The following is a 10619-nucleotide window of genomic DNA, read 5'->3' as shown; positions in this document are numbered from 1 at the left end:
TTGATCTGCTTGGAGGTAAGGAAGGCCATATAGAGGGATCAGGACAGGCTGGATAGCTGGGCTGAGGCCAATAGGATGAAGTTCAACAGGACTAAGTGTTGGGTCCTGCACTTTGGCCACAACTACTCCTGGCAACACTACAGGCTTGGGGGCAGAGTGGCTGGAAGACTGTGGAAGAAATGGACCTGGGTATATTGGTCAACGTTTGACTGAACATGAGCCAGCAATGTGCCCAGGTGGTCAAAAAGGTCAATGGCATCCTGGCTTGTATCAGAAACAGTGCTGCCAGCAGGAAGCAATCATCCCTCTGCACTCAGCACTGGTAAGGCTGCACCTCAAGCACTGTGTTCAGACTTTGGGCCCCACACTACAAGAAAGACATCAAGGCCCTGGAGCACGTTCAGAGAAGGGCAACAAAGCTGGTGAGGGGTCTGGAGCACAAGTCTTATGAGGGAGCAGCTTGAGGCAAGTGTGATTATTTAGTCTGGAGAAGAGGAAATTCAGGGGAGACATTATTGCTCCCTGCAACTACCTGAAGGGAGGGTGTGGTGATGTGAGGGTTGGCCTCTTTTCCCATGTAACTAGCAATAAGACTAGAGGGAATGGCCTCAAGCTGTGCCAGAGAGATTCAGGTTTGATGTTTGGAAAAACTTCTCCCAAAGACTGGTAAGGTGCTGGAATGGGCTGCCCAGGGAGATGGTGGAGTCACTGTCTGTGGAGGTGTTCAAGAAACTACAAGATGTTGTACTGAAGGACATGATTTAGTAGGAAATATAGGTAGTAGGTAGACTGTTGAACTGAATGATCTTTCTTTTCCAATCTTGGTGATTCTATGATTCTATGAAATAGGAGCTTTACTTTCACAGCAACTAACAAAGACAGCTGCAGAAGCACTTCTTACAAACTTTACTATTTCTTATTCCTCTGCTGCAGGGAATGATGAGATCAACAGGCATTGTTTGTTTTTTTTGTTGCTGGTTCGTTTTTTTTTTTTCCTAGCAAAAAGGAAAGCACATTAAACATTAACGTATTGTTGTCTACAGTTTGTGTGGACTGCCAGTTTAGGATACAGTGTGCATTCTCACTCAACAGTTCCCAAAGAAACAGCAGTTACAGTCAGGAGCAATAGCAGGCAAGAAGGTTCAGCAGATTGTTTCCTATCATGCTGTCACTGCTGCACTCAGAAGTTAAACAAGCGCTAATTCCACTGACATCATACCTGTGCGCCCTCAAAAACAGCTCAGACATGTTTAAACTCATTCACAGTGAATTCTCAGTTTGGCATATGATCCGAAGTTTAGTATTGTAATATTCATTAGTGCATTAGTCAGCATGCAGGCAATGAGGAAATTGACTTTGAAAAAGGGAAAGAAAAAAAAACAAACCACTAAAATTGGCTGCATAAAAGAATGATTTCTCATGTCAAGGGTGGGTAACTGGATAAACCTGCATTTCCAAAGCAGCTTTCTGAAAAGCTTTCTGAAGCAGAACTGAGAAACAGGATAGCTTTGTACAGTAAGACAGAACAGTGTGAATCAAGTTTAGTCAGTCATTACTTAATACAACTTGCTTGTGCAGGAGTTTAAAGGAAAGCTGAAAATTATTTGGAACTGAAAGAAAAACTTGGCATTCCAGCAAACTTAACAGTACATTTTAGGATGTTATGAGATTTTTAATTGGTTGAAAACAGGACTCTTCACTGGACCTTCTTACAAGTCAGATGGTCTCAGCTCTAGACATCAGCACCACAATCATACTCCCATTAATTAAATCATACTTCCAAAAATAACATTTCTGAATTGTGTTACTCTGCTTCCTCACTCCTTTTCCTCATCTTCTCTCAGCACAAAGGCAATACAAATTATCCTTTACACATTCTGTATCATCTGCTATCCTCAGATACTTCAGAAAAATCCTTGTTCCTGACAAGCAGAGAAAGAGCACATCTCTAGTACCACATAAGATGCAATAGGAGGTGGCTATGACACAGGGCTGCACAAAGTCTCTCACAAAGACAAAACTTCACTAGCTGGAGTATTTTTCCCAGCTGCAATGGGAAATGCAATGGCCTCAGTCTTGCTCTACAGCCTTCCAATGCTAAACAGAAGTCAACAGCCAATCACATCTGCACCTAGCACAGTAGACTGCAGGAAGACAGTTCTTCCTGCATCTGCTCCAGGTGTAGGAGGATGATCCAGAAGAAAACATTGTAAAAGTCAGCCTCCATGTGACAGAGTACACCAACCAGTTGTTATGGTTGGAGATTGAAGCTACAGCAGTACCAAACAAGAAAAATAAAGACTGGTTGCCAGTTACCTGACCTTCAGATCTCAAATTAACTCCACAAGTGCATCAATGAGTTCCTTCCTGGACTTTGAGTATTTCCTTGAGTACTTCTCCTGAGTTCTTGAGGTTTCCAAGTAACTCAGCTCCACAGCAGATCAACTCTTCAGTTCCTTTTCTAAATTGATCTTAAATTTAGCCTCCAAAAAGACATTCCTGGAAATTATTTACTGGGATTGAGGAAAAACTGTAAATCTATGGCTTCTAATGGGATATTCCTGCTTTCCCTGCAGCCAGCTGTGCAGACAGTAGTATCAGAACAGGAGAGCATCAGCTGAAGGATGCACCAATCCTATATATCGCCTATAACCTGCAGTCTCTGCCACTTTCCACAGCACGCTTCCCACCGGTCTCAGTCACTCATGCTGGATTTGCTCAGAACTCTTGACTCCATACCCATTTTCTCCCTGTTGACATCTGCACAGATATGCTCTACAGATTAGAAGACTACTGATATGAACTCAAAATACAAAAGCATGGCTAATCTCTTAGAAAAAGTGTGTTGCTTCTACAAAGCTAAAGAGCAAACCTAGGAAGGCCAGAAGAAACTCACAAGTACTTCAAGGCGCAATTATTCAACTTCCTGCTTTTGGAGACACAGCTATGAGGCTGACATGCATTATTATACAAGGAGGCTTCAACAGCTCTGGAGTAATTAGAAGATACTCTACTTCCCCCCTCCAGGTACAAAGATATGAACCCTTCCTTCCTGGAAAAACTGGCACCCAGGTGGAGTTACAGCGACCTGCACGTTGTTTGTTCTATCCATTAGCTGTGAGTTAATAATTTAAAGCAGAAATAGAAGCTAGCATTCAAGTACTTCTCTGAAACTGCTAGCAAAAAATAATTTAAACAATCTGCATGCTATCCCTAGTAATTCCTATACTGAGTTCAACTAAGCAGTCATATCTACACATACAGATAAAGATGGGATCTGGGACAATGTGGATATTCAATGGCTGTCACACTCAAACTTACAAACCAGTGAGACAGGATGTTTCTGCAAAGTTTAGTAAACTTCATTCCACTCCTCTGAACAAGACAAATACTCAGCCTTAAGAAATGAAACACGAAAACTCAAACTCAAGTTTTAGAATACTCCCTAATTTCATTTCTGATGTTTAATAAGCAAAGGAATGCAGATGAAACATTGCCCATAGCCCCCTCCTCACCATCATGATACATGATACACACTGGACCCAAAGACATTAACATCCATCCCATATATCATTGTGGTGCAGGTGAAGTGCATATGAGTTCCAAGTGGTGTTTGGCTGCAAAACCAGTGCCTAGTGAAATGCATCTTCACACTGCATGAACATAGTTCATTAAAATAGATCAACTTGCATCAATCATCATAGCACTTGTTCTCTTGACACACTACCATTGTGGTCTGAGGTTGGATAGACTGAGCTAAATTTCCCAGCATAACTTTAAAATGCAATTTGCTTCCAAAGAGACTTCTGATAATAATGCAACTCTCTTTTGAGATGCTTTCACGCAGAACTCTTAATTCTCAAATACCAGAAAAACAAGTTTTCCAATTGTAAAGTGCAGACCAAACTTAAAGAAGCAGGGAAAAAAAGCACAAAAAGTACTCTGTGGTTAGCTGAGTAAGCAAAGAACGTACACATGAGTTTGTGCAAGAAAAATGCTGTACTCCCACTGATTCTGCTGAGCCCAACAATGAGTGGAGTTCTATCATCACTTCCTCATGATCAACAGCATCAATATAGAAGAGCACTCATGGAGCTCTCTACTGCTCAATATGGCAAGCAAGGTTTTTCTTTTAAAAATACAGCCAGATTTCTATCTACCTTACCACTACAATGGCAAGTCTGAAGGAGAAAACAGATGCAGCAACCAAGTTTCTAAGCAACCTTGTAGAGCAGCAAGAGCACCAGGACTCCTGACAACACTGCAGTCACTGAAACACCAGGGGATCAAACTGCAGCGCTGCATAATAAGATGCATGCTTAGCTATTATCCTACTTTTGCACTGCAAAACACAAACACAAGGGTACCCAGGCAATTGTAATGCTACCTTATACTAATGGCATAGTATTGTAGTAACCTCATGAAAAAAAAAAAATATTTACATATTCGCAAGGAGAAAAAAAAAGAACGCTACAAGACCTCAGAGAACTTGGGGATCATTGGGCAGTTCTACCACTTTCCATGTTTCTCACTCCCACATAAGAAATTACCATTGAACTACATTCCTTTTTCATGCATCCTTCCACATTTGGGAATTAAATTCCCAACTCAGCAGTTTTAAAGCAACAATGACTTAAGAAAAAACTTAACTGTTTGCTATCAGCCTCCCATGAGTGCTGTCTTTCATTATATAAAACTTTTTTGACAGTTGTCTAAATTCAACTGAACTCAGATCTTCCAGCAACCTCAACAAGCAATCTCTCCTGCAAGTACAGTAATCAAATACTGGACCATGTTAGCTTGCAGACAGCTCTGATGAATACTATGTCACCATTTACGCATTGTTTGAAATAAGTTCATTTACTTACAACAGACACTTTACAGAATTCAATCTTTTCACTAATTTGGATTATCCTCAGTTTGGACACAGACAAGCTGGATTCTTTTTATCAAATATCTTATTAAACTTTAAAGACTATCAACACTGAACATTTTTTGAACTTCTGCAATCCACATACTCAGGAAGTTGAATATGCTCCCCAAACATGTGAATAGACTACAGTCAGTTTCTCCTACAGAAGCTACTGATAAAATATATTACAGTTGTCCAGAATCAGCAGTGGAAACCCCTTCTTAAGGAGCTGAGCTAGAAGTAAGATGATTCTTATCCAGCATAGATAACCTCAGTAATCCCAGCACAGCCTCTGATAAACAGACTATGTTACAACACACATCAGGTCCTCAGATCTGGGACTTTCACTCTGAAAGCCAGAGACTGAACAAATCAGATTTGCTTTACTACAGGCATATTCCCTATTGCCCTCAGACTTCCAGCACAGTCTCATTGTTTTATTGCGGATAAACTAACTTCACATTAGGATCTGTTTTCCTTTGTTACAAAGGAATTGTTTCCTGATACCTACCTACGACTAGAGACAATGAAACCTTATGAATAAACAGCCTTGCAATAGCTTCCCAAAAAAACATAACCTGCAACCTCAACAGCTGAAAATTAGGCTACAAAACTAAGTTTTTAAAAAGTATCCATGAAAATGACAGATACTTTTGGACCCTCATCTTCTGGCACTGGCTTGCAAAAAGGAGAAAACGCACAGAAACATGAACAAAACTCACTGGAAAGTGCAGGCTCACAGAGCACATTGTCCTGGTTTCTCAGCCCTGCCCCTCCATGCAACACATGCTGTAAGGTGAACTGGTACCTCTCCTTCCTCCACCCTCTCCTTCCCCAGACTGCCTCAGACACAGATGGGCAGGATTAGGCCACCAACTGCCATGAAAACCTCCAACACCTGATTTCCACGAGCCAGCTCCCCAGCTTTTAACAGCTGCTCACTGTTCTGCCCCAAATGAACTTGAGGCCGCCCTACTGAGTAGTGTCAAGGAGCTGCACCTGGAGAGCCTCCATCCCAGGCAGCTTTGCTGTTCTAAAGTGTGGTGGAGGGCAGAGACTAAGCTGCCATTCTGGATCAAGTCTGAGGCACAGACTCCGCAGCATGGGATAAGATTGCACATCCACGCCCATGCAGTACCTGTTCTGTAGGTTTACCGTTTTGGTTTTCAGGGCTTTCACTTTAATGCCTTTGAAGATACCAAAATTCTTCCTTCTCTTTCAGGTCTTTCTAAGTTTGTGTTTGAATATAAACACAGGAACAAATTGGCAACTTTTAAGCTGTTAATCTCAGTTTAACAAGGGACTGATGTTTTCCCTAATACAGGCAGAACATGAAGACTAAGCAATAAACTAAGAACTCTCCCTCATCTCCCTGGATGAGTAGGGCTTATAGCTCACACAGCAGCGTGCAAAAACATTATCATCCAGGCAACAGCATCAGAACCTGCTGGTAATCGCAGCCATCGCTGCCATGCACCGAAGGACTGGAAAAAGACCTCCTCTTGTTTGTTTTCAAGATGACAAAGAATCAGTGTTACTGTTCAGAGACTAAAGCACGTTTGTCTGACTTTGTATTAGCAGCAATAGTCACTTGGCGAATTAGAAACATTCCCTTCACCAGTTTTAAATCAGCAGGCAGGTGAAGAGTTTGACTGTTAGGTTAGTTGAGATCTCCTCTTCATTGATTTGCCATGAGGATTTCATAGTAAGATAGCTGTTTCAGTTATTAGTAATGAAAATGCATAACCTAGAAACGTGAGTATCACTTTTCTATGCTCTTCAAATGGTAGTTTCAGAAACAATCGGTAATCTGAGAGGGTTTCATCTCCCCCTCCCCACTAAAGGAGGGAGGAGCGGAGGCAGAACTTAACAATTCGATAAAACTGAGTAAAAGTTGCTGAGACTACCTCACAGATCCACGAAATCAACATGGCAGAAAATGGGAAATGCTAAGATGAACCATTTATGTCTGAAAGAAAACAGTGTCTGAGGCCACAGTGCTCACACAGCATGGATGGCTTAAATTTAATACAAATCTACATGGATGCATATTTGTGAATTACATTACAGAACAAAACAAACACCCATCATCTTCAGCCCCAGAAACTGTATTTGCTTTACAGAACAAGCTTTAAGGGACTATTGATGCTGATATAAATATGTAGCCTAAATAAAATATGCAGAATACATATCAAGCATGACTGTACGTGCTAAGTCTCAAAAAAAGAAAGAAACAAACAAACAAAAAGCACACTGCTTTACACAGAGACTTAGGATAGCTGCAAAAGTGAGGCTTTTGCAGAAAGATAAAAAAAAATAATGCTGAGAGATCTGTAAATGATACCAAGTGAAGATGTGCTCTAAATGCCAATACTGCACACCTCTAACAACCGATGATGAAAGTGAAGATGTCTAAATGGTCCCTTTGGAGACAGAAATATATTACCTTACTGTGGATGATTTTTAGGTCTGCTTAACATAACAAAAGCAGACATGCCTGCAAGATTTGTTTTAGGCAGATGCTAATCCCAGTAGGAAATTGAGCCTCAATTCAGGCTTTGACTTCAACCAACAAACAGTACCCAGGATTTATTGCCTGGAAGTCTGGACAGCCACCAGTCTGTGTGAGTACCGCACAGCTTGGTTACTTGTGCCAATTCTCACCACTCCAGACTTACAAATAAGACATGACTTTTCCCTCTGTTAAAATTTTATAACAAAAACAACTCTTAAAAGAATCAGGCTGAGACAAGACATTTGGGTTCCTTAGAGTACTATTTTGTAGCTCCCAGTCATTTATGCACTTGAGCTCAATAGTTTATGTTCCAAGCATCTAACTGAAACTCGCTTGGTTGAACTACTATTCTGGCAAAAGGAGAAAGGAAATCAGTAAAAATTAAAAAATAAAAAAATAAAAAAAAGCTAAAGAAAATTCAAACATATTCCAACAAATAAAAAAATAAAAAGAAATAATTATAGAACAAGGGACAACCTCATATTAATGTCTATGAGACAAGACTCTGAGACGCAAGCACTATCTGAAAACTTTCAGGACTTCCAAGGAACAGATTTAGCAGAACACTTGTGCCCCTCCCACATCCACTTGCAACCAACATTTCAGCCCCAACCCAGTCTGATCCAATAGAGTATTATTAATATTGACTTAATAGATGCAGACTCCCCTAAAACTCACATTCAGGCTTATAAAAAAGCTAAAGAAAATGTTCTTACATTTCTAGCTACCAGTTAGGTAACTGGTTCATAAAGGCAAGCAGCAACTGTAATCAGAATCCTGAAACCAATTACTGCCTCCTTCCACCCTCCTAAGACAGACACTTGGCTGTTAGGAGGGGATGGGAGCAAAGAGAGGAGGAGAGGAAGTTGAAATGTGAGTGAGAAAGCAGCGAATACAGGAAAGAAAGTATCAGAAGCACATGGCAACAAAGATTGCTGCAGGCTTTTCCTAGCTCCAGACTAAACAAATAATGCCTGACAAACACTTTCATTTCATTGCTTGTTTACACTGGAAGAACAAGCTCCATGTCCACCTAACTGAGATCACAGTACAGCCAGCCCAGGACAAAACATGGCTGATACTGAAATCAATTTATAGAAAGTCTTGCAATTATTAACCAGTTTACGATCCCCATAAATATGTTTCCCAGATTACAAAAACGACTTTCGTATGAACTGTAAGTCAGCCTTAGTATTGCAAGATGGCCTGAACCACTCAAAATGTGGAATACCTTAAAACTTGGGATGTTATTCAAATATCTTTAACGGTGGAAGGAGCTGCTTTATTACTTTGGAATATCAGAGCATTATGGGCCTTCAAACTGCAGTAAAAAGAGAGCCTACCATGACTACAGGAGTTGCAGATGAAGACAGCCCACCTCCACGAACACACCACTGATTGAGCACGTGCTCAGAAAAAAAAAGACAGAGCAGCTGCCAAAGTGTGCTGAGCACACAGCAACCAAGGCAGGCTGAGAACTAAGATGAAGCAAACAGTGCAGAGCAGCAACTGAACAATGGGCTCTGAAGCCTGAGGGCAGCCTCACAGGGACCCACCGGTCCCACTCTCCCAGCAACCTCCCTCAGTACCAGGCAGGGCACTGGGTGCACCACCTGTAGTCTATATGTGTGGGGACTCCAGCTCTAGCCCCAGTGCTTGCACATACAGAAGGGCAAAGAACTACTGCAGTTCTGGAGACAGTAAGAGCCATTTCATTAATTACTACCAGAAAAATCAAAGGAGTATACTCATAGTATATGAGGTTTTGTACAGCCTCCTGTACTTTCACTAAAGTATTCAAGTTACACTGCCAAACTTTTATCTTAGTAAAATCCCTCATGCACGTGTTGGGAGCACAGGGAACAAACTATTTGACTACTAACATTTCACAGCAATAAAAGGAAAAGAAGATCAGAAATGGAATCTCACTTTTAACAAGAAATGCAAAGGATGAACATATCTGTGTGACAGCTGCAAGCAGAAAATAGTGGCCAAGTCATCAAGAACTTTTACCCTGGGAAACTATTGGTGCCCCTGAACAAAACCAGGAAAAATATCAATTGTAGCTGCTGACTCTAGAAGTCACCCAGGGGGTGATAAAGAAAAGCTATATCCTTCTTAAAACATTAAAAAGCTCATCATTATACTAGAGCTTGCATCTCCATTTCACATGGGGAATTTCAAATGCACAGAACTGCGCACACAAGACCCCAGCACTGGAAGCACATTAACAAGGACCAGCAATACAATATTACTTTGATGCGTGAATCAGTCCAATCCTTCACCATTACGAGGAAAAAGCACAAGGTGCAAAACCACGTAAATTCAAAACTCAGGAATTTTGTCAAAGCTACCAAGCTACTTTTTCCCTTCAAAGTAAAAAAAAAGAAGAAAAAAAAAAAAGCTTGTTAGCTGTAATAAATATACATACTATAAATTTGCTATTTATATGCTTGCTTGCAGGACTCTTCTGTTACATGGTAGAATGGCAGTGTCTGAAATTTGAAACATTGTCTTGAGGCTACAAAACTGGCAGATGTTAGCTAAACAAAAATCTAGTGCAATTTTTTCCTGCTCTGAATAAAATAAAAAAAAGATCATGTAAATGTAATCATATGACCACAGGGAAAAAAAAAAAAGAAAAGAAGAAGAAAAGACAATACTAAAGATTCAGGTCTAAGAGTCCAGGCTTCCAGACACAACTGTAAATCGCAGCATCCCTTCCAGACCAACAGAATTCAAACACTAGGATCCCACTGGAAAACATTAATGACACGACACAAGATAAGCAGCAGCCACACAGGCTTGGCAGATCTCTGATCACAGAATCATAGAATGGTTTGGGTTGGAAGGAGCCTTTAAGATCATCTAGTTCCAACCGCCTGCTATAGGCAGGGACACCTCCTTCCAGACCAGGTTGCTCAAAGTCTCATCCAGCCCGGCCTTGAATGCCTCCAAGATGGGACCACTGATACAAACCAAAGATCATCAGCATCCCTCCACCACTGCCACACACCTGTGTTGTGCACCACAAGTAATTTTTCTTTCGCAGTTGCTATTTGTGAGAGTGCGCTGTCCTTAGTCAGGCTTATCCAAGTCTAACTAAACATGTGTAACTAAACATGAATATATTTATTTATTTCATAGAATTATAGAACAGCCTGGGTTGAAAAGGACCGCAATGATCATCTA

Source organism: Meleagris gallopavo, chromosome 2, assembly GCF_000146605.3.
Source record: "Meleagris gallopavo isolate NT-WF06-2002-E0010 breed Aviagen turkey brand Nicholas breeding stock chromosome 2, Turkey_5.1, whole genome shotgun sequence".
Classification (NCBI taxonomy): Eukaryota; Metazoa; Chordata; class Aves; order Galliformes; family Phasianidae; genus Meleagris; species Meleagris gallopavo.
The sequence above is the reverse complement of the archived record's forward strand: the minus strand, read 5'-3'. Positions refer to the sequence as shown.